Genomic DNA, 25,002 nt, shown 5'->3' with positions numbered 1-25,002 from the left:
ATCGCTCCCGCCTCCACTTTGGCTCACACAGTTCTACTTTTCCTAATTAACTTGACTCAATGTCCTTTCCCTTCTTTCCACCTCAACAGCACTTACCAGGCACACAGACAAACATTGTTCCTTGACAATATTTTTTGGAGGTCTTTGCTGTAAGTTGAAGCATGAAGCATCTCAGGAGACATAAGATTTGACATCAGACTGAACCTGAATCAAGATCTGATTGGGAGACCCTTGGAAAAATTACTTAAACTTGCTCAGCTTAACTTACTGACCCATTAGCCATCTGAGAGAGAGGGCTTTTTCCAAAGATGGTCTTAGCACTGTTTCATAACAGGTGCTCAATGCATCTTAATCCTCCCCGTGCACTCTGGACCCTTCTCCATGTGCCTACTCCTTGTCTTTCCAACTATAGTGTGAGCAACTCCAGTGGAGTGACCACTTCTGTTACTAGGCACTTCTAAGTGAGCACAGCATGGTTTGATGTTAAAGATAAATGGGTCCAGATCCCAGCTGCCATTCTCTGCCCTTCCTGTGAAAGTTGGAACAAGTTATTTGACCTCTTGAAGTACCAAATTCCTCATCAACTGGGGATGAAATAATCATCATTCAAAGGGTTGATGTGAAAAATCCATGACATGAGTACCTAGCACATTAAGGGCACTGAGTAGGTGGCCCATAAAAGAATCATCTTTTTCCTAATAAATGTTCTTTCATTTTATAAACTGTATCTAAATAATGTTTCTGGGCCAGGTGTGGTGGCTCACACCAGTAATCTCAGCACTTTGGGAGTCCGAGGTGAGTGGATCACTTGAGGTCAGGAGTTCAAGACCAGCCTGATCAACATGGTAAAACCCCATCTACTAAAAATACAAAAAATTAGCCAGGCATGGTCATGGGCGCCTGTAGTCTCAGCTACTCAGGAGGCTGAGGCACAAGAATCGCTTGAACCTGGGAGGTGGAGGTTGCAGTGAGCCAAGACTGTGCCACTGCATTCCAGCCTCAGCAACAGAGTGAGACTCTGTCTCAAAAATGAAAGAGAGAGAGAAAGAAAGGAAGAGAAAAGAAAAGAAAAGAAGAGAAAAGAAAGGGAGGAAGGAAAGAAAGAAGGAAAGGAAGGAAGGAGAGAGATAGAAAGAAAGAAAGAGAGAAAGAAAGAAAGAAAAAGTTAATTTCTGGCAGCCCCTCAATACCAAGAAAGATGAAATTCACTTTTTGAGTTTGTGGTTAAAATTTCTCCCAAAATATGATATCTCCCCATTCCTCGATCATTGCAGGTCCCTGGCCCAGAGAAGAGCAACTGGACGAAGCATATAGCAGTCTAAACCCAATTCATTGAATCAAAAGACAGCTATTTTTAGGATTTATCTTTCACTCCAATTTCTCCCTTTCTTTTCTCCCCAGAGTCATCTTTACGGATGCAGCAAGAAGTCAACCTTAAGAAAAAGTCCATTCAGTCATTCACTGTTCTAAGTGTTGAAAGGGATATACAGATGAATTACAAAAGCAAGAAAAGAAGATTGGCTGGATTATGAAATTCCATAAAGAAAAGCTTGAGTAAATCTCACCCCCAAACTACATTTCCTCTCCAAAGCCAGACCAATGAAACTTTGGATGATAATAAGATTTCAGCTTTGAAGTTCATTTAAGGCATTTTTTAAAAGAATTAGTTTGTGAGCTTTTCTACTTTGTCTTATAAAAGACAGTGAACTTTATGTGTGACTTTCCATCAGAGTTTGCAGATGTAGCTCATGGGAGTTAATTACTTTTTCTCTTCAATTTCACCTAGCAAGATAAAACAGAGCTGCCCAAGAGTTTTCCTATAGCAGGGTGACTGGTCAATACCTTGCTACTTGCTCTGTCAATGCTATGAAAATATTGTTTAATAATTTAGGAACAACCATGTAATTTTCTTCCCTAGCAAGAGCAAATTAGGCACTTACTAAATAATTGACAAAAATACTTAATTCTAGGGATTTCTTAAGAATGTGCTATTATTCAAAAAGAATTTAAAATAAAATTTTCTTTCACCTATTCAACATGTTACTTTCATTTTCATGCTATTTTCATGCCTGATCATATCTTGAAAGCTATATCCGAGTTTGTCCCCCCAGTCCTGATTTCCTTACACCAAGGTGGTCCACAAGTGAACATGTCAGGAATGCGTGTGCTGTCCTTGGTCAAGACCACTTGGAAAGCTGGCTGGGACTTAAGTGTGTTAGACAGACCCCCTCTCCTCTAGGCCTGCCCCACCAGGGATGCAAACAGGTGCACCAAGAAGTTGAGTCCTTAGAGTTTTAATCTCAAATCTCAAATGATGAGACATTCTCATCAGGGGTACTCTTGGAACCCTTTGCCCTGGCCATCTGCCAAAGTGGCTGCTTACTCATCATCAGGCTCTTGGGCAGAGGTCTATCTGTTCAGTCAGGCATTCTAAATATCCCATTTGCGGACCTTCAGACAGTTTACTTGACACTTAACTACCAAAATGCCCTGGGTACGCTTACGATGCATAGGGCAGCATATTAACCCATGACTCTTTACAAGTTAAAAGGTTGGGGAATGAGTAGTACCAGGTCTTTCTGCCCCTATTTCAACAAGCAGTCATTTTCTAGATTGTTCTCTTCTCACTGTATTCTCCCAAAAGATCAAGTCCAATAATAATACTTTATTCAAATAAGAGTCACCTCTCTCTCTCTCTCTCTCTCTCTCTCTCTCTCCCCCTCTCCCTCTCCCTCCCTCCCTCTCTTTCCACCCCAGTATTTCCCCCATTGACCTACGATTGGGGGAGAGCCTCAGTTTGCCTCCCCAGCACCATCTATACCATCTTCCTTCTGCCTGGCTCATGAACACTGCAGTCTCCCTAGGAGATAACATTTCTTCAGTTCTCATTATGTGCTGAGTACTGTCTAGCCCCACTGGCAGCAGAGTGAGGGGCTGTTCCAGAATCCTTAGTTATAGAGACCCAAAAGTAATTCTGTATTATTCTAGGGACTACCTTTATGGAGACTGATACACAAAACCAGAATTTCAGCAGAGGACGATGTTCTAACAAGGCCTACCTCTTGGATTGTGAAATCCAGGCTACTTTTTACATAGGGCATCACGGTCATATATACACATTACTGCAATCAAAATAATTAAAGAGTACTTTCGTCTTTTCCTGAATCTCTCAAGGAACATAAACACACCCAATAGCACTTCTTTAAAAGTGTTGTTCTTTTCCCCTCTTATTGTCACACATCTTGTGGCCCTTCAGAAGTGTTTCGTCTACAAACCTACAAACCTCCTTTTCCTAATTCCATGCCCCAGGTGTTCTTGGCATCTGCCCAGTCCAGGCAGTTTTGGTTTTTGTTCCCCTCTCCTTTTCCTTCCCCGTCTCCAATCCACCTACCCTATCACTAAAGCCTGCGAACATGGTTGACAATAAAAGCCTAGAGTGATAAATACGAAACTTGTGTTCTAGTGAAGGAACACAGACAATAAATACATAAGCAGTAAACCAGAATTATCAGATAGAATATGTTTTCTGATAGACATGGTGCCACAAAGAAAACAGAAGATGGTGAAACAAGAGAGCTGGGAGTGGGGGGACAAGGCCACTGCAGATTAGAAACAGAAAAGACACTTCTGAGGACGGGATTTGAAAGCTGACATCTACGTGACAGGAGAAGGCTAGTCTTGCAAATATCTGGGAGAAAAGTTCCCTAGGAAGAAGGAACAGCTAGTGTAATGTCCTTAAAGTAGAAATAAGCTTAGCATGATTATACTCATATAGCAGAAGAGGAGAGAGATGCCTGAAACAATTTGGTAGAACTGCCTTCTTCTTTTTTTTAGTCTTCTAAAGAGAACCTGGTTTAATATGATTAAATAAAAAAGGTGTTCAGACCTTTAGGTGAACAATTAGGACAGTCTATAATATAAGATATATTACTGGGTTTTTCCAGTTGAATGCTCTGCATGAAATGATAGGCTGGGAGCAGTGGCTCACACCTGTAATCTCAGCACTTTGGGAGACGAGGTAGGTGGATCACTTGAGGTCAGGAGTTCGAGACCAGCCTGACCTACATGGTGAAACCCCGCCTCTACTAAAAATACAAAAAAATTAACCAAATGTGGTGGTGCACACCTGTAGTCCCAGCTACTATGGAGGCTGAGGCAAGAGAATCACTTGAACCTGGGAGGCAAAGGTTGCAGCGAGCCAAGATCGTGCCATTGCACTCCAGCCTGGGCAACAAGAGCAAAACTCCTTCAGAAAGAAAGAGAGAGAGAGAGAGAGAGAAGAGAGGAAGGAAGGGAGGGAGGGAAAGAGAGAGAAAGAGAGAAAGAAAGAAAAAGAAAGAAAGAGAAAGAAAGAAAGCAGGAAAGAAAGAGAAAAGAAAAGAGGAAAAAGAAAAGAAAGGAAAGGAAAAGAAAAAAGAAAAGAGAAAGAAAGGGAGAAAGGAAGGGAGGGAGAGAAGGAAATGTGGTTGTGCTGTGTTCTTGGCTAAATTGTGGCCCCAAAAATTTACGTGTTGAAGTCCTAGCCCCCAGTAACCTCAGAATGTTACTGTATTTATAGATTTATAGATACGGCCTTTAAAGGGGCAATTAAGGTAAAATGAGGTCATATGGGTAGGCCCTAATCCAATATGGCTGGTGTACTGGAGATTAGGACACAGACACACACAGAGGAAAGATCATGTAAGAACATAGCAAGATGGCCATCTGCAAACCAGGGCCACAGAAGAAACCAACCCTGCTGATGCCTTCATCTTGAACTTGCAGCTTCCAGAACTGTGAGAACATGAAGTTCTGTTGTTTAAGCCACCCAGTATGTGCTATTTTGTTATGGCAGTCCTAGCAGACTAATAAGTGATGTTTAATGGAATCATTCGGATCATTTCAAAATCTCTGATGGTCACTTTTCCCCTTGACAGCCAGCCTAATTCATCAGGGAAAAAGAAACGGTTTAATGCATACAATTTGTTTTCTACTACAGTGTGCTGATGTGGTGGTGGTAAAAATGATTGAGTACCAAACATAACAAGCACAACTGTATTAGTTATCTATTACCACATAATAAATTCTCTCAAAACTTGCTGGCCTAAAACAGTAATACATGATTATTTCACAGTTACTGTGGCTTAGCTGAGTGGTTCTGGCTCAGAGCCTCTCGTGAAGTTACACTCATAGTGTTGGTTCATTCATCTCAAGGCTTGACAGACCTAATGAGGGCTGGAGGGTCCTCTTCCAGGATGGTGCTTTCACTTGGCTGTTGGCAGGAGGCCTCAGTTCCTCACCACGTGGACTCTTCCCAGGGCTGCATGAGTGTTCTCATGACACGGCAGAAGCTGGCTGGCTTCCACCAGAGCAGGCAATTCAAGAGAGCAAGACAGAGTGTCTTGTATGACAGTTTTTGAAGCTGGGAGGTCCAAGGTCAAGGGGGCGCATCTGGTGAGAGCCTCCTGGCTGGTAGGGACTCTCTGTGGTGTCCTGAGGAAGCAAAGGACACCACATGGTTAGAGGGCTGAGCATGCACCACTTTCCTCTTTCACCTCCTCCTGTCAATGCCCAGAAGCTGAGGTGGAGCCCACAAAGGAGGGGCTGGAGTAGACCTTACTACTCTTTACCAATGTTCTCTGCCGCACCCTACAGGGGGACTAAACTACCCACCCCACTCAACTCAGGTGCCACCATGTAACTTGTTAGGGCCAATGATGTGTAACACGTGTCACTTCCAGGCAAAAGTTTTACAGTCGAATTCTGCTTCCTCATGTTCTTTCTCTTTCCCCTCTGCCAGGTCACCAGCAATGTTCCAGAAAGTGACTGCTCTATTGGACTGGGTCCTGATGTGAAGAAAGGAATGAAGTGGAACAAAGCCCTTAGCCAACCCACCATGGAAGTAATGTGAACCAGAAATAAGCCTTTGTTGTTTTAACCACTGTGTTTGGGGGTTATTTGTTATTGTGACATAACTTCGCCCAACCTGATAATACAGAGTCCTTGAGCAATACCCTAAACTGATTTTAATTCTAAATAAAAGCATTTACCCCACTGGCCCCTCAGAACTCTCGCCCTCCAGCCACAATTATCTCTGAGAGGGAATATCACATGTCGCCCATCAAGAAGTCCTGTTATGAGGCAGTTACCACACCACCCTGAACTGCACCAATTCCCCCACCCCCCAGCCCCCTTGCCGTCTCTCTCACAGACTCCCTCTACCTTCTCTCTGAGGGATGCTGCCCTCCTCGTCAGCACTGCAACTTCTGCAGCAACGTCACTTCCCACCAGGACCTGCACACCGGCGGCTGTTCAGGATTCTGGGACACAGGTAGGAAGAATACAGCATCTTTCTCTCTCTTTTTGTGTTGTCTCTATTAGAAAGAATATGAGGCCAGTCATGGTGGCTCACGCCTATAATCCCAGCAGTTTGGGAGGCAGACGCAGGCAGATCACCTGAGGTCATGAGTTCGAGACCAGCCTGGCCAACATGGCGAAACCCTGTCTCTACTAAAAATACAAAAATCAGCCAGGCATGGTGGTGCACACCTGTAGTTCCAGGTATTCTACTCAGGAGGCTGAGGCAGGAGCATTGCTTAAACCTGGGAGGCGGAGGTTGCAGTGAGCTGAGATTGCGCCACTGTGCTATGGCCTGAATGACACAGTGAGACTCCATCTCAAAAAAAAGAAGAAGAATATGAAAATGCTGCTGCTTGTGTCTTCCAGGAATTTTAGATTAATCAGCTATTTTGTTTGTTACTTGTGGCTTTCTGGTCTCCTCATTCCTCCCTGGGACTGGGCCAGGAGGCGGAGCTGAGAGCTAGGTAGGAAGCCCTACTCAGAACTGCTCCCCCATCACGAGTGTGTCTGTGCCTGGCTCGTTGGGCCGGACCATCCCTTCCTTTGATGAGTTCTTCCTTAAGAGGCTCTTTAGTCCCTCCTACAAATAGTATTCTAGCAAGCCTGCTCCACTAGAAGAGTCACCCATTGGTGAAGACAACTCAGGCATCAGTTATACCTCACAGATCTTCATATAGGGAGCTTACTTAACCATAAGGACCCCAGCTGCTGTGCTCTGAAATCCTTCATGACTTCAAGGCTATGGCCAAGGTCATACTTCCTATGGGCTTGCTATAGCCAACAACTCCATGCAACAGAAATACTAAGGTAGGCCTGTTCCTGGGAGACATGGAGCTCCCCTAACAAACAACTTTGCCTCAAAGACACCCAAACAACTGTGCTGAACATTTTCACCCTCCCTTCCTCCTTTCCTTCCCTTCTTCACACAGGATCAGACTTGCTTTGTGGTCTGATGGTTCTCCCGGCTTTATTCAGAGCCTTCTGTTTTCCCTCACACAGGTGTTTCCTCCTGATAAGTCATTACACTTTTAGTGCTTACTTCGCATCTGCTTCTCAAAGCACCTTAAACTAACATGCCCTGCCACAGTACTGAATATTTAGTGACAAAAGTGGAACATCTATCAGTTGACAGAAGCATCACAATATCATTAATTTGAAATTCCCCAACTAATAAAAAATTAATCAGTAATCGTTGTTTTAGAAAAACAAACACTATAAATAAGATTCATTGGATCTTATTTAATGGATGAAGCTGAAAACCATCATTCTCAGCAAACTATCACAAGGACAAAAAAACCAAACATCGCATGTTCTCACTCATAGGTGGGAATTGAACAATGAGAACACCTGGACACAGGAAGGGGGACATCACACACCGGGGCCTGTTGTGGGGGAGGGGGAGGGGGGAGGGATAGCGTTAGGAGATATACCTAATGTTAAATGACGAGTTAATGGGTGCAGCACACCAACATGGCACATGTATACATATGTAACAAACCTGCACGTTGTGCACATGTACCCTAGAACTTAAAGTATAATAATAAAAAGAAATTTAAAAAAAACAAAAACAAAAACATGAAAGGGCAAAGAGAGAACAGTGACTGCCACCGTTAATGTATTTGGCTCTTGCAAAAATGTAACATAGCTGTATTAGTCCATTTTCACACTGCTATAAAGAACTGAGACTGGGTTATTTAAAAAGAAAATGAGGTTTAATTGACTCACAGTTCCACGTGACTGGGGAAGCCTCAGGAAACTTACAGTTGTGGTGGAAGATGAAGGAGAAGGAAAGCACATCTTACATGGTGGCAGGAGAGAGAGCGTGGGCAAAGGGGGAAGTACCACACTTTAAAACCACCAGATCTTGTGAAATCTTGTGAGTGAGTGGTCTCACTCACCATTACGAGAACAGCAAGGGGGAAATCTGCCCTGTGATCCAATCACTTCCCACCAGGCCCCTCCTTCGACACATGGGGATAACAATTCAAGATGAGATTTGGATGGGGACACAGAGCCAAACCATATCAATAGCCCATGCTCCTATTATCACCAGACTCATCTAGAGACAAGGAGAAGTAAAACACAAGATTACAGGATGAGTCACCCATCGAACATCCATACATCTTCTTGGTATGCAGGCTAACTAAGAGCTAAAGGTATTTTCTTGGTCAACTTAGTGAAGTAAATGGTCAGTTAAGCAAAGTAATTAGATTTCTATTCAGAAGAATTTTGATTTCCAAACAGGAACATCATATAGAGAGTTTGTCAAGCTTACTTGATCTTGGAACAGTCTTAATAGCTTGAGAAACTCTAATGTTTGGCACAACACAATTCAGGAAACCTTGCCCTGGAGAGATTAAATTGAGATGTCGCTTCTCATACATAGTCTCTCCCTCACACCTATTCAATGCCAGCATGGGCTAAGAGCTGAAATCTCTGGCTGGTTTCATGAAGTTACATCTCCCTACCTGCTTCCAAGTTGTTTTCCTGGATACCAACCTTTCCTTTCCCCTTAGTTCCCAGCTGATTGGTCCAGCCTGGATCATCTCCATCCCTGCATAGGAGCCACTGAGCTGGCTTGTTTCGATCCATGTAGTCAAATACTCATTCAGAAGGAGCTCAGAAGTATTCTAGACAGTGCTGGTCTCCAGGCCGAACCACCGCCAAGCCACAGGCAGTCTCCTTATAGCAAAGCTCTTAAAGCTATTCCTGGATAAATGTTCCAAAATCATTTCACACTGGGCTGAAGGTTAAAAATAGAATGTGCCCATGGATAAACAGGCCATTTATAAGACTAATTAATGAATTCATTCCAAACCTCAGAGCTACACTCCAAAGGCAACTCACAACTCCAATATCCCACCCCAACCTTCTTCACCAGCCAATTCTATGTTTCCAGTGGCAACAACCTGGCAAGCCTGGAGCAGTGCTGACAAGAGAGATTATCAGAGAAGTCCCTCTAACAGAGAATGTGTCTCCATCCATTAGATGAGTTGGGCTTATCAGAACCCAAAACTTATCAGTAGAGCTTACAATCTCTATTAACCGCCATCTATAGACCTAACACTCCTTGCCTTCAAAGCACCATTGTTGGCCAGCGCAGTGGTTCACACCTGTAATCCCAGCACTTTGGGGAGGCAGGTGGATCACTGGAGGTCAGGTGTTTGAGACCAGCCTGGCCAACATGGCAAAACCCCATCTCTACTAAAAATACAAAAAAAAAAAAATATAGCAGTTATGGTGGTGGGTGCCTGTAGTCCCAGCTACTCTGGAGGCTGAAGTACAAGAATTGCTTGAAACTAGGAGCTGGAGGTTGCAGTGAGCTGAGATTGCACCACTGCTCACACAACCACCACCACAACAACAAAACCACCACCACAACAACAAAAACCCAAAACACCATTGTTTAATAAATAAATTTCTTGGGACACAATATTTTCTTTTTTTTTCTTGAGAAGGAGTCTCCCTCTGTCACCCAGGTTGGAGTGCAGTGGCATGATCTCCGCTCACTGCAACCTCTGCCTCCTGGGTTCAAGTGATTCTCCTGCCTCAGCCTCCTGAGTAGCTGGGATTACAGGCGCATGCCACCATACCTAGCTAATGTTTGTATTTTTAGTAAAGACGGGTTTCACCATTTTGGTCAGGCTGGTCTTGAACTCCTGACCTCGTGATCTGCCTGCCTCAGCCTCCCAAAGTGCTAGGATTACAGGCGTGAGCCACCGTGCCTGGCCGGGACACAATATTTTTAATTTTTGTTTTTGTTTGAGACAGGTTCTTGTTCTGTTGCCCAGGCTGGAGTGCAGTGGTGCAATCATAGCTCACTGCAAACTCCAACTCCACTCCAGCAGTCCTGTGGCCATGGCCTCCCAAAGTGCTGAGATTATAGGTGCGAGCCACTATACCTGGCCTATATTTTACAATTTGAATATAGACTTTCCAGAAATATTGCACTTTGAAAGAGCATGACTATTAAGGGCCCACAATTGCTCCAGAGTGGAAATGCAATTCAGATTCTTAAGCCATAAATATTAGGGTAAGTCTTTCACCTAGTATGCTTATACTGACATTCACAAGGAAAAGCAGAAATACAGTATTTGGGTTATAATTTTGTCTAAGGTGGCTGCACAGCTGAAGACTAGCAATGTAGACCAATGTCATCATCACTAACCTGGGAAAATGACAAGCCTCTGTACCTCCATCTTCTAATCCACAAAACAGAGCATCACAAGCGCTCCAACCACCTTACAGGTTCTACACAGAAGAATCATACACAGGTCGGTCAAGTTTATCTGTGATTCCCCAGCCCCTAGGAGTTGTCCCAAACACAAAGTTTTTATTTGTTTGAAAGCTTTGCTAATGAGGCCAGGTACAGTGGCTCACACCTGTAATCCCAGCACTTTGGGAGGCCGAGCCAAGCGGATCACTTGGGGACAGAAGTTGGAGACCAACCTGGCCAACATAGCAAAACTCTGTCTGCTAAAAATACAAAAAATTAGCTTGTCGTGGGGTGCGTGCCTGTAATCCCAGCTACTCGGGAGGCTGAGGCATGAGAATCACTTGAGCCTGGGAGGCAGAAGTGACAGTGAGCCAAGATCGCGCCACTCACTGCACTCCAGCCTGGGAAACAGTAAGACTCTGTCCCCACCACCCCCACAAAAAAAAAAAAGAAGAAGAAGAAAACAAAATAAAAAAAGCTTTGCTAATGAGGGAGAATAGTGAAAGTTAAAACGGAAGGAAATTATAAATAATAATAATAAATAATAAAAATAATAAAATAATAAAATAATAAAAAACATCATACTTCTTATTTCCCTATCTTACCCAGAAGAATAAAATATTTAATTACTAATTTAACACCCAGACTGAGATATGTGGCTCTGAAAAGACCGCAGGCGCGTGCAAAGTCTCATTTGCTAATGAAACAGCATCTAGCAAGGGTGCCACCATGGAATTAAAGGTCCAGGGATGCTTACCTTCTGGCTGGTGTCTGAGCTGCAGAAAAGAATCTCTGCATCTCCAAAAAGAAAAAAAAAAGAGTTATAAAAATAAAGTCACCATTACAAGAGGGCTGAACAAATATCCTAGTCGGGTACCTGCCTCTGGCTCCGAATAAAAGAACGCAATATATACCCCAGCAGTAGAAACAACTCCACAGTGCTGGCTTGGGCCCTCTCTCCCATTGCAAGTGATTATGACTACCCTTCACTTCACAGCTGCCCCAGTCCCACCCACCACACTCACACTCATACTCACACTTTCTATTCCAAAAGACCTGAGCAGGGTAGATATTAGACCAAGCAACATTCAGAAATAGCTTCAAAATCAAGTTTAATATCTTTTTCCTTGGGTCCCCCTGGCATGGCTACATAAAATACCTTATATGGATATGGAGGTGCCTGGAGAGAGCAGAACTTTCATATTTGGGTGATGATAGGTACAGTATTAAATTTAAAAAAAAAAAACAATCCAGATGGTTCAGCTAATAGAGCCACAGCAGTAAGCCCAAATCATACCAGAGGGGACTAAGATTACTAAGAGAGAAGTAAAATGCCTCAGGATTAAGCAAAGCTCTAGTTGTTTCGTTCTGCTAGGAAAATCTCAATGGAGCTGCATGTTTTAACTTCAAAAATTACTCAACAAAAACAAGTAAGGATGAAGGGAGAGAGAGTGGGGAGAGAGGGAGACAGACAGAATTTGATCACAAAAAGAGTTGGAAAAATTGTTGAAGATAGTTGCACAGAATTAGAGGCACACGACCCATTCTTCTACCTACAGATGAAGTGCTGTTATTACCCATATATATTCAGCAATGCCAGAGAATTTGCCAATATTTTGGATAATCACAAAAGGGTGTCCCATCTTTCTCACTCTATCACGGTGGAAATTAGAAAGTTTATGTGGTGTTCTAAATCATCACTTAATTTTTAATCAAGGTATGTTTACAATATAAAGTTTATTCATAAGCAGTATAAATGGGGTTTGATTCTCACAAACAAAATGGCAATTAATCATTAAGTCTCTTTTGCTTACATAGGTGAGAACTAAGAGTGATTTTTGCATTTTGCATGCTAGCATCACACCTCACTTTGTTATTTTCCTGTTCTCATTTTGTAAGCCCTGATTCCAATTGCTTTTTCTTTTTTTCTTTTTTTTCACACTTTTTCACAAGAAGTAGAGAGAGGATCTCACTGTGGTGCCCAGGCTGGTCTTGGACTCCTGGGCTCAAGCAATCCATCCACCTCAGCCTCCCAAAGTGCTAGGATTACAGGCATGAGCCACCAAGCCTGGCCTCTAATTGCTTTTTCTAATATTATATATTGTATTTAATTTTGTTCACCACATTTAAAATAATTTTTAAAGGCTTAAACCATATGGCTTATATTTAGCTGTGGCTTAAAACATATTGCTAAATCCCTTTTGGTTAACGTTTGTTACATTCCAGAATCATACAATGCATGTCCATTTATGATATCACAGATAAAATCAACTGCCAGGGGAAGTTAAACTATAATAGTGGTTCTCAAAGTGTGGCCCCGAACTAGCAGCTCAGCCTTACTTGAAGATTTACTACAAATGCAAATTCTAAGGTCCCACCCCAGACCTACTGCTTCAGTTTTTTATCTCTGCATAACAGGTTACCACGAAACACACACATGTATTATCTCACAGTTTCCATGGATCAGGAGTCAGGACACAGTTACTGGATCCTCTACTTGGGATGTCCTCAGGCTGAAATCAAGGTAGGGCTGCAATCTCCCCAGAGGCTTCAGGTTCCATACTCCCTGGCCATGGGAAAAACTTAGCTTCTTGTGGTTATAGGACTGAGGTCCTCACTTTCTTGCTGACTGGCAGCCAGGGCCTATTCTCAGCTCCTAGCGGCCACCTGCCACTCCCTGTCACGTGGTCTTCTTCATAATCTGGCCATTTGCTCCTTCAAGGCCAGTAGGAAGTTTTTCCTGCTCTGAATCTCTCCACTCTGCTAAGATGGAGCCATAAAGTAATGTAACGTAACTTAACATAATGCTGATGTTCTTATCACCTTTGCCATATAACCAAATCAAGAAAGTGACGTCCCATCCCATTCCCAGGCCCTGCTCACCCTCAGGAGAGGAGACCACATTGGGTGTGTACACCAGGGGGTAGGAATCGTGGGGGCCATCTCAGAACTCTACCTGCCACACCTACTGAATTCGAGTGACCAATCAGAGATCCCAGATGATTTCCCCATTCTTCCCAACCCTTCAGCAGAGACTGAGAAACTGAGGGAGACAGAATCATTTAAAGATTCGGTCAAATGAATGCTCACTTAGTGCTTCCAAAGAAACTTCTCCCCCAAAAAATATTCAGCCACCTTGAGTTTATGGGTACATCCTGCTCTGTGTGGGAATCAGCCCTCCCACCCTGACAGCTGAAAGACCAGATCAATCAAGGGGTTAATTATACAGATCATTTTCCTGGCTCCCACGGGCATAAAGGTTACAGATGGCTGCATATTTATGCAGCCGCTGTTAAAAATTCAACCGCAGCATTTATTTCAATGAACTCCTTTGACTACATGTTCAACAGATGCACTGAGGGACTACATAAAACATTACCTCTATTAGTTCAAATTTTCTGACTCCTTAAAAGCTTCTGGTAACTGAAGGAAAAATGCATCTGTAATATGTCCCTTGCCATTACAAATACATTCATTAAAATACAAACAGCTTGACAATACTAAGTGAGCATTAAGCACGTGCGTGCATGTGCAAGCCTGCTCTCGCTCACATACTCGCGCGCGCACACACACAGACAACAGCTTGAATGTGGCAATTTTTAAATAGCACATTATGTTTAAGACTTTACAGTTATTAAGAGAACCAGAGAATATATCTATCAAACTATCAAAATGCCATTTTAAATTGTAGTGATCCCTTTAATGTCTTCGATGTTTTCTAAGAACCCTTTAATCCCACATGGATGGTGCCACCTGTGCCGTCCCCTGAGAACAGTAACTGCTTCCACTCTACAGGACTCTGTGTGGACAGAAGTGAGGCATGAGTTCCTGGGGGTCCTTGGGATGCCCCTGCCCAATTTCCAGCCCCAGATCTCCTCCCAGATAGTGGTAGTCTATAGAACAATATTAATTCATATGGGTTGGTGCCACTCGAAATCTTTCCCAAAATCTCCTCTGGGAGAAGTGCCCACAAAGATCAAGGCCCTTGTCAGAGAGGTTACTGACACAGAAGGAAGTTGCCTTTGAAAGGAGAATAAAAGACATTCCTTTCAACACTGTCTGCAGCAGCTTTGCCAAGACACGACACAAAGTCCAGATCACCTCACCTCTTCCGGAGCGCCTATGCTACCTCACCCTGGCTATTTAACCCAATAGACTTAGAGAGGGCAGCTGATCACAACCACTTCAGGACGACATACTCAGAGTGCTTTTCTGGACCTGCCGCCCTAGTGTGATGCTGTCTCTTTGTAACCATCTAATAGCAAGTTGCCTCAAAGGGAACCATTGTGCAAAAGTGTGAAGGGACTGGCTGCTAAAATAATAACCTGGCAGACATGACCACCACGAGGGAAACGGCTTCGCCTACGGTGCATTCACTGTGTGGTATGTGTACTTCTACTCATTGGAACTGAGCTGGTGTTGTCCAGTCATTCTGCTCCTCATAATAAACAAAGAGTGCCAGGGGCTCTCCAGACCCAAAGGGAAGAGCTTGCAAGCTCAGTTCCAATGAGCAGAAGTACACATACCACATGGTGAATGCAAAGTCCCCTGTCCATTAGAAAGGCTGGATCTGAGGACAGTAAGTAAGGGGCTGTCAATATAGGCAAGTGATCCCTCTTTCCCAGTGCTGACTAAGGTGGGGGCAACACCTGCCTTGCATTACATTCATTTTGCTGCTGAGAAACTGACACCCAAACCGTTTACACCACAGCACATCAGCGGCAACACCAAGACTCATGTTTGTCTCCTAATACCATGTTCATTTTTCCATGTGATTTTCCCATCTTAAACCTATTTATACTTCAGTCTAGATGAGCCCATGTTTATAGAATCCTTTTGAGGGCTTGAATAAATGAAAACCTAGAAATGTGGAGTATGTTTTCCTGTAGAATCACTGGCTATCTGCGGAAAGAAGAGATATTCTTTAACACTTTTTTTTTTTCCCTCAGACAGGGTCTCGCTTTGTCACTTAGGCCAGAGTGCAGTGACATGGTCATAGCTCGCTGCAGCCTCAAACTCCTGGAGTCAAGCGATTTTCCTGCCTCAACCTCCTGAGTAGCTAGGAATACAGGTGTGTGCCACCATGTCCAGATAATTTTTGCATATTTTTTCTTTCGAGAGACAGAGTCTCACTATGTTCGTTACTCCTGGCCTCAAGTGATTCTCCCACCTCAGCCTCCCAAAGCGCTGAGATTACAGGCATGAGCCATTACACCCAGCCTCATCACCACATTTCCAACCTTAGGATCAACTCTTGAAAAACTAATACTACCCCTTCTTTGATCTTACAGTTCTTACAGGCTGAATGAATTCCATTTAGCAGCAAAATGCCTTAATGGTTTCACATGAGAATGTTGAAATAAATGAAACAAACACAGAAGGCCTAGGAGGAGAAAGCCTCTCCCGGTTGGCCAAGGAACGACCTGATCTCCAGGTTACGTGAAGCAAAATGCTTAGAACTAAGCCAGAGACATTGGGACACTTAGTCATTCCCACTGCCTTCTTCTCTCCCTTGTCTCATGGAGGTCCTTGAAATAAGGAGGGAATGGAGTGGGGACAGAAGGGATAAATTGCTTCATTCTAAGCCCACAGTGCAATTCCTGGTGCTACTGTACTTGGAATACTGCACTCAGGAGTTTCCATGATCAGCCTCCCTAAGACAGCAGAAAAATTCCATAAACAGGGAATGGCAGCGACATCTCGCTCTATGTGGATGCCTGGGTCAGACTGGGTTAGACTGGCTGGTGGATTGCTGACATAGGTGAATTACTTGGCCCAAACCTTGTATCACAAATGGCCCGTAGTGATGCGTATTGCAAGAGATTTATGTAAATTGAGCAAGATACTTAGCTATTGGTCTGGCTTTTAGTAGACTTGACTTTCAGAAAAGAAAGAGCTGATGGTAGAAATTTCAGGCACTTTTTTAAACATCTTTTCTTTCTCAATCTACCTCCGAAAGTCGCTTTCCATAAAGCCTCCCTCTCAATGTCCCAGTAACTCTGCCCAAGGAAGAAGCCTCCCCTGTGCCTGACTCCATGCAGGAACTGTTGCCATTCTTTAATTTGGCAGCTTCTGTTTCCCAGGCTCCCGGGGTTTTACGTTTACTTGCAGCGAGGCTTTTTACTTCACTTCCTGCTCTTTCTCCTGCTATCCCCTTAGCCGGTGGAAGGATTTTATTTTTATTGTTATATCTATGGTCTCCATTCTGAGATTTTATCCAGCCAGAGAGAAAAACACTTACGAGCACATTGGAAATGTCTAGGAAAAGGGAAGTGCATTAAATAATAAACCCCAAACTGGTGGGAAGGATTTTGCACTGTCTACTCCCGAGGCAAGGAATTCTGGGAGATGTTTTCTCGTTTGGCTGCCTTTGTCCAATCTCCATTCCTGGATACCTACAAAGGTGAGAGCAAGACTAAACGCATTCCAAAAAGCAATTTCATGTGATATTTGTTTTCACTTTTCTTTAGAAAAACCATGGGGTCTTTTGTTCACTTGAGACCTCAGTAAGGTTACTTACTGTGTCAGTCATACCTTTAGGGAGTTCAACTTTCCAGGGAGGGAAACTAGACAATGTGACAGGCGCAATCCTAGCATCTGTTCGTAACAGGGCATAGGAAGGCAAATGCTTGTCCTTCCTTCCTGTAACACAGCCATTAAACCAGGAGCATCGCCCTTCCCCGGCCCTCAGGTAAGAGGACCAAATACCGTAGCCGTTTCCAATTTCAGTCCTTTAGCGCCACCTGGTGCTAACTACTCTATCACGCTTTTATCCAATAACTACCTTTGTAAATTTCCTCTCAAAAGTTCTGGCCGGGAGCGGTGGCTCACGCTTGTAATCCCAGCACTCTGTGAGGGGTCAGGAGTTCGAGACCAGCTTGACCAACATGGTGAAACCCTGTCTCTACTAAAAATACAAAACTTAGCCGGGCGTGGTGGCGCGCGCCTGTAATCCCAGCTACTCAGGAGGTTGAGGCAGGAGAATTACTTGAACCCAGAAGGCAGAGGTTGCAGTGAACTGAGATCATGCCGCTGCACTCCAGCCTGGGTGACAGAGCAAGACTTTGTCTCAAAAAAAAAAAAAAAAAAGTCCTAACGACACAAATGTTTGATTTTAACACAGTGCCAAGTTCACATACGTAGGCAAAGTCCAGATTAAAGGACAATTTTAGCATTGAGTTCATTTAGTGAATCACAGGGCCTTGGCACACAGCAAACATGAGAGCAATCTTAGTTATTTCTATTGTCATGGCTGTTGTTACCAAAATAATTCAAAAGAGGGGAATTTAGGAAAATTTATAGTGTTTAAGATATAGTAGCTTTTTCAAAATATCAGTGAAGTGCCGTTTATGAGGCACAAGTAATATTTCCTTGAAAATCTAATAAATATAGTTTTACTTATTAAAGAGATTCTACCTTGAGTAATTAAACTGCTTGAAGAAAGGCAAGATTTCTCAACTTGAACTTTATCCATAACTCAGGGTTAACCAATATGCCAAGTTTGTTTCTTTTTATATTTTAGAATATTCCTGCCAGACATGGTGGCTCATGCCTGTAATCCCAGGACTTTGGGAGGCCAAGGCAGGCGGATCATGAGGTCAGGAGTTCGAGACCAGCCTGGCCAACATGGTGAAACCCCTTCTCTATTAAAAATACAAAAATTAGCCGGGCGTGGTAGGGCGCGCCTGTAATCCCAGCTACTCTGGAGGCTGAACCAGGAGAATCACTTGCACCCGGAGGCAGAGGTTGCAGTGAGCCGAGATCATGCCACTGCACTCCAGCCTAGGTGACAGAGCAAGACTCTGTCTCAAAAAAAAAAAAAGAATATTCCTATAAGACAGTCAATGCCCATCCTTCCCTGAGAAAACACAATAAATAATATAACTTTTTATTGTTTCATAGTTATCTAGGTGCCTTGAAGTTATCATTCTGAAAATAAAAGTATATAGTCTGGAGGGCTGCACCTATTCGAGATGTATTTGTTTTATCATTATACTTGTTCCTAAAATTAAATGAAGCTAAACGTTTCTAAATTAAAGCCAAACTATGCTACACAGGAATGGACTTTGTAAGTGAATCCATATTTGTAAATTCTCACACATAATCAGTCCCAAGAACTCCAGGCCTGAGAGAAATTACTGAAGGCTCTGATCTGAGCTAACCACTGTGAAAATAGGAAAAACTCGAAAAATAGGTTCTCGAGTGGTGTGTAGTTCCAAGTGGAGCAGGAAAACTAAGAGGGGACTGGTTAAACAAATATGATTATAATCAAAATAACTTTTTAAGCACTTACTATTTGCCCAGCATTGTCCTCAATGATTCACATGTGTCACTTCGTTTAATCTTCACAACTTCATGAGGCTGTTACAATGCCTGATCCTTGCTGCAAATTAGCTCATACACAGTTAGTAAACAAGGGAGTGATGTTTATAACACATCTTGTAGTTCATATTTGATTCTTCCCAGTACATTAATGTTTTAAAATGATCTCATGGCCGGGCGCAGTGTCTCATGCCTGTAATCCCAGCATTTTGGGAGGTTGAGGCGGGTGGATCACCTGAGGTCAGGAGTTCAAGACCAGCCTGGCCAACATGGTGAAACCCTGTCTCTACTTAAAAAAAAAAAATTAGCCAGGTGTGCTGGTGGACGCCTGTAATCCCAGCCACTTGAGAGGCTGAGGCAGGATGAGGCAGGAGAATCGCCGGAACCCAGGAGGCAGAGGTTGTAGTGAGCCAAGATTGCGCCACTGCACTCCAGCCTGGGCAACAAGAGCAAAACTCCATCTCAGAAAAAAAAAAGAAAAAAAAAAGATCTCACAAATTTTCTCACAATGAAAGAAGAAGAGGCATGATAATGAAGACTTAAAAAAAATTAAAAGTGCATCGAAGTACTTTTTCTTAGTGCAAGTGAAGGCTGGTTTAAAGACTTCAAGAACCACTAGGTCATGGCCAGGCATGGTGGCTCATGCCTGTAATCCCAGCATTTTGGGAGGCTGAGGCGGGCAGATCACTTGAGCCCAGGAGTTTGAGACCAGCCTGGCCAACATGGCAAGACCCTGTCTCTACTAAAAATACAAAAATTAGCTTGGGGTGGTGGTGCACACCTGTGGTCTTAGCTCTTCGGGAGGCTTAGGTGGGAGGATGGCTTGAGCCCAGCAGATCGAGGCTGCAGTGAACTCTGATGATGTCACTCCAGCCTAGGTGACAGTGAAACCCTGTTTCAAAAAAAAAAAAGAAGGAAGGGAAGGGAGGGAAGGGAAGGGATGGGGAGGAAGAAAGAAAGAAAAGAAAAGAGAAAGGGGGGGAGGGAGGGAGGGAGGCGGGAAGGAAAAGAGAACCACTGAGTTTTCTGTTATGTATATCCATTTGGCAAAGCTACAAGTGTTGATGAAAAAGCTGTGAAAAAGTTAGCTTCCTTATTAAAGTGGTAGATTAGTGATGATTAGAAGCATGCCCTCCAGCACCTTCAACTGAGGCACAAGCCCAGTGGTGAAGGCTGCAAACGGTTGATTGCCTGAGATTCCAGCTGCCAATTCCTGCATAGAACCGTGCAAGTACTTTCATCAGGAGTGTTACTGTTTCTGTGAGTACTCTGATTACACAGTTCCACAGGTTTCGTGTGGTTTTCCCAGCACTATTTTTCCCATTGCTCCTGTTATTTTTAGTGCATGATGTTCTTATAGTTAAAAAATAATAATTTTTTTAATTAACTTTCAGTTCTAGGGTACCTGTGCACAACGTGCAGGTTTGTTACATAGGTATACATGTGCCATGTTAGTTTGCTGCAGCCATTAACTCGTCATTTACATTGGGTATTTCTCCTAATGCTATCCCTCCCCCAGCCCCCCACCACATGACAGGCCCCGGTGTGTGATGTTCCCCTCCCTTGTGTCCAAGTGTTCTTGTTCAATTCCCACCAATGAGTGAGAACATGCAGTGTTTGGTTTTCTGTCCTCGTGATAGTTTGCTCAGAATAATGGTTTCCAGCTTCATCCGTGTCCCTGCAAAGGACATGAACTCATCCTTTTTTATGGCTGCATAGTATTCTGTGTGTATATGTGCCACATTTTCTTAATCCAGTACATCATTGATGGGCATTTGGGTTGGTTCCAAGTCTTTGCTATTGTGAACAGTGCCGCAATAAACATATGTGTGCATGTGTCTTTATAGCAGCATGATTTATAATCTTTTGGGTACATACCCAGTAATGGGATCACTGGGTCAAATGATATTTCTAGTTCTAGATCCTTGAGGAATCGCCACACTGTCTTCCACAACAGTTGAACTAATTTACACTCCCACCAACAGTGTAAAAGCATTCCTATTTCTCCACATCCTCTCCAGCATCTGTTGTTTCCTGACTTTTTAATGATCGCCATTCTAACTGGTGTGAGATGGGATCTCATTGTGGTTTTGATTTGCATTTCTCTGATGACCCATGATGATGAACATTTTTTCATGTGTCTTTTGGCTGCGTAAATGTCTTCTTTTGAGTAGTGTCTGTTCATATCCTTTGCCCACTTTTTGATGGGGTTGTTTTCTTCTTGAAAACTTGTTTAAGGCAAAACACATTTTTTTCAGGGATGAATAGATGGTATATGATGTTATATATAACAGAAATGTATGTCATCATCCCCATTTTACAGCTAAGAAAACAGGCACCAAGAATTAAGTGATCTTTCTAATGCTACACAGCAATTAAATAATGAAACCATAATTTTAATACACTTTGCCTTCAGATTCTGCCTTCTGATGGACTAATATGATATTTTAAATGAATATTAACATATCTGGAAGTTTTTAAATGTGTCCACAAATGCTTTGACTCTTCTCCCTTCAAAAGGTAGATCCACTTCCTAACATTGGCCTTAGCCATGATTTCCTGGATATGACCCCAAAAGCACAGGCAAGAAATGGAAAAATAGAACAAGTGGACTATATCAAATTTAAAAGCTTCTGCACAGCAAAGGAAACAATCAACAGACTGAAAAGGCAACACACAGAATAAGAGAAAATATTGGCAAGCCATGTTTTTGATAAAGTGTTAATATCTGAAATATATATATATGGGACTTCTTCAGCTCAAGAAAAAAAACAAATAACTCAATTTAAAAATGAGCAAAGGACTTCTATAGATATTTCCCCCCAAAGAACCCATATAAGTGGCCAACAGGTATGTGAAAAGATGCTCAACATCACGAATCATCAGAAAAATGCAAATCTAAACCACAATGAGATATTACTTTATAACTATTGGTATGGTTTGGCTGTGTCCCCACCTAAATCTCATCCTGAATTGTAATCTCCATAATCCCCAAGTGTTGAGGGAAGTACCAGGCAGAAAGTGATTGGATCAGGGGGATGGTTTCCTCCATGCTGTTCTCATGGTACTGAGTGAGTTGTCACAAGATCTGATGGTTTTATGAGGCACTTTCCCCTGCTCTTGCTACTACTCTCTTTCCTGCTACATGTGAAGAAAGTCTCTGCTTCCCCTTCGCTTTCCATCGTGATTGTAAGTTTCCTGACGCCTCCTGGCCATGCAGAATTATAAGTCAATTAAACCTCTTTTCTTTATAAATTACCCAGTCTCTAACAGTTCTTTATAGCAGTGTGAAAATGAACTAATATACCTGTTAAGATAGCCATTATTTAAAGAAAGAAAAAGAAAAAGAAAACAGCAAGTGTTGGTGAGGATGTAGAGAAATTGGAACCCTTGTACATTATGGGCAGAATATAAAATGACACAGCTCCTATAAAAAGCAGTATGCAGGGTCCTCAAAAAATTGAAAATGGAACTACCATATGATCCAGCGATCCCACTTCTGGGTATTCAGCCAAGAGAACTGAAAACAGGATCTTGAAGAGATATTTGCACTTCCATGCTCATTGCAGCACTATTCACAGTAGCCAAGAGGTAGAAACAACCCAAATGTCCATTGACAGATGAATGGGTAAGCCAAATGTGGTATACACATTCAACAGAATATTATTCAGCCCTTAAAAAGAAGGAAATCCTGCCATTTTTGACAACATGGATGAACCTTGAGGACTTGATACTAAGTGAAATAAGCCAGTCGCAGAAGGACACATACTGCAAGACCCCACTTAAATGAGGTATCCAAAGCAGTCAAACTCACAGAAGCAGAAAGGAGAATGGTGGTTGCCAGAAGCTGGAGGAAGGGAGAAATAGAGAGTTTCTGTTCAATGGGTACAGAGTTTCAATCACTCAAGATGAAAAAGTTCTAGAGATCAGCTGTACAACAATGCACATGTATTATAGTTAACAATAGTGTACTGTACAGCTTAAAAGTTTGTTAACAGGGTAGATTTCCTATTATGTGTTTTGTACTATAATTTTTTTAGAAAGCAAAAAGAAATAGAGCTTAATCCTCAGTACCCCCCTTGAGTGCATGCCAAATTTAATAACTCATTCTGACAAGTAGAATAGGTAAGGAGACTGTTCCACAGCAACAAAGAAGACAGTGTGGCTTGGGCTACATCAAAATTAGAAACATTGTTCCTGCAAACAAGAAACTACCAAGAAAGTGTAAAGCCAACACACAAATGGAATAAAATACTTGTAAATCATATATATGATAAGGAACTTGTATCCAGAATACATGAAGAACTCATACAACTCAGTAATAAAAAGACAACCCAATTTTTTAATGGGCAAAGAATTAAATAAACATTTCTCAAAATATCTACAAGGGACCAGTAAGCACATTAAAAAGTTGCTCAACATCATTAGTCACAAATCAAAACCACAGTGAGATTCCACTTCACTAGGATGGCTATAATCAAAAAAACAGTTAACAAGTGTTGATAAAGATATGGAAAAATTGGAACCCTCATACACTACTAGTGGGAATGTAAAATGGCGCAACTCCTTTGGAAAACAGGCAGTTTCTCAAAATGTTAAACACAGAGTTACCTTACGACTGAGAAATTTTACTTTTATGTATATACCCAAGAGAAATGAAAACAAATGTCCACACAAAAACTTGTACATGAATGTTTATAAGCAGAATTATTCCTATTAGCCAAAAAGTGGAAACAACCCAATGTCCATCAGCTGATGAATAGATAAGCAAAATGTGGTATATCCATACAATGGAATGCTGTTCAGCAACAAAAAATAAAATCAATATATGCTACAACATGGATGACCCTTGAAAACTTTAGGCTAAGTGAAAGAAGCCAGACACAAAAGGCCACATATGTGATTCCATTTATATGAAATGTCCAAAATAGGCAAATCTACAGGGACAGAAAGTAGCCAGGGGTGAAGGGAGGAGGGAATGAGGAGTCACTGCTTTGCATTTTGGAGTGACAAAAAAATTCTGGAACTATTAATAGACAGTAGTGATGGTTGTACAACCCTATGAATATACTTTTAAAAAAAAACACTAGATTGTATACTTTCAATGGGTGAACTGCATGTCCTGTGAATCATATCCCAAACCTGTCTGGAAAAAAAAGACAATGTGGTGTTTGCCTTGCTCCTCCTTTCTCCTGGATCACTTGCTCTGGGGGAAGCCAGCTGCCATGTTGGAATAAGTCCACATGGTGAGGAACTGAGGCCTCCAGGCAAAAGCCATATCAGGGAACCATCTTGAAAACAGATCTGTCTTTGTCTATTTGTGTTCCTATAAAGAAATATCTGGGGAGGGAGAGCATTAGGATAAATACCTAATGCATACGGGGCTTAAAACCTAGACAATGGGTTGAGGTGCAGCAAACCACCATGGCACATGTATACCTATGCCATATATATGCACATTCTGCGTATGTATTCCAGAACGTAAAGTAAAATTAAAAAAAAAAGAAAGAAAGAAATACCTGTGGCTGGGTAATTCCTAAAGAGAAGAGGCTTATTTGGCTGATGGTTCTGCAGGCTGTCCAAGGACCATGGCATCTGCATCTGCTTCTGGTGAGGACCTTGAGCTGCATCCACTCATGGCAAAAGGCGAAGGGTAGCAGGCATCACATGGCAAGAGAGGAAAGAAAAAAGGGAAGGGAATGAGGTGCCAGGTTCTTTTTAACAATCAGTTCTTAAGGCAACTAATAGAGCAGAATACTCACTCATTACTGCAGGCAAGGTTCCAAGCCATTCATGAGATATCCGTTCCCATGACCCAAGCACCTCCCATCAGGCCCTACCTCCAACAATGGAGATCAAATTTCAACATGAGATTTGGAGGGAACAAATATCCAAACTACATCAAGATCCTTCCATCCCAGCCAACACTTCAGATGATTGCAGTCCCAGCCAACATCTTGACTATACTGCCATGAGAGACCCTAAGCCAGAACCACCAGCTAAGCTACTCCTCGGTATTCCTGACCTTCATACTGTGTGAGATAATAAATGTTTGTTTCTCTAAATTGCTAAGATTCAGGGTAATTTGTTTTACCACAATAGACATATTCTTAAGTAAAAAACAC

At 42.5% G+C, this 25,002-nt stretch overlaps 2 long non-coding RNA genes across 2 annotated transcripts in view; both read right to left on the bottom strand.

The window, feature by feature from the left end:
- LOC109027847 (uncharacterized) overlaps positions 1–24,503 on the bottom strand; it is a 53,698-nt gene extending 29,195 nt beyond the window's left edge. The window contains exons 1-3 of the long non-coding RNA XR_004069200.3: positions 24,397–24,503; positions 19,659–19,769; positions 18,849–18,938 (exon numbers count right to left, since the gene is read on the bottom strand). This is a non-coding gene — a long non-coding RNA (uncharacterized lncRNA). The remainder of the gene's footprint in view (positions 1–18,848; positions 18,939–19,658; positions 19,770–24,396) is intronic.
- Positions 5,218–10,559, bottom strand: LOC134758918 (uncharacterized). The gene is made up of 3 exons (XR_010134667.1): positions 10,508–10,559; positions 6,202–6,353; positions 5,218–5,472 (listed from the first exon to the last, which is right to left on the bottom strand). It is a non-coding gene; the product is annotated as an uncharacterized lncRNA (long non-coding RNA).
- Positions 24,504–25,002: the final 499 nt, after the last annotated feature.

Source organism: Gorilla gorilla, chromosome 6 (assembly GCF_029281585.2).
Source record: "Gorilla gorilla gorilla isolate KB3781 chromosome 6, NHGRI_mGorGor1-v2.1_pri, whole genome shotgun sequence".
Lineage (NCBI taxonomy): Eukaryota > Metazoa > Chordata > Mammalia > Primates > Hominidae > Gorilla > Gorilla gorilla.
The sequence above is the reverse complement of the archived record's forward strand: the minus strand, read 5'-3'. Positions and strand labels throughout refer to the sequence as shown.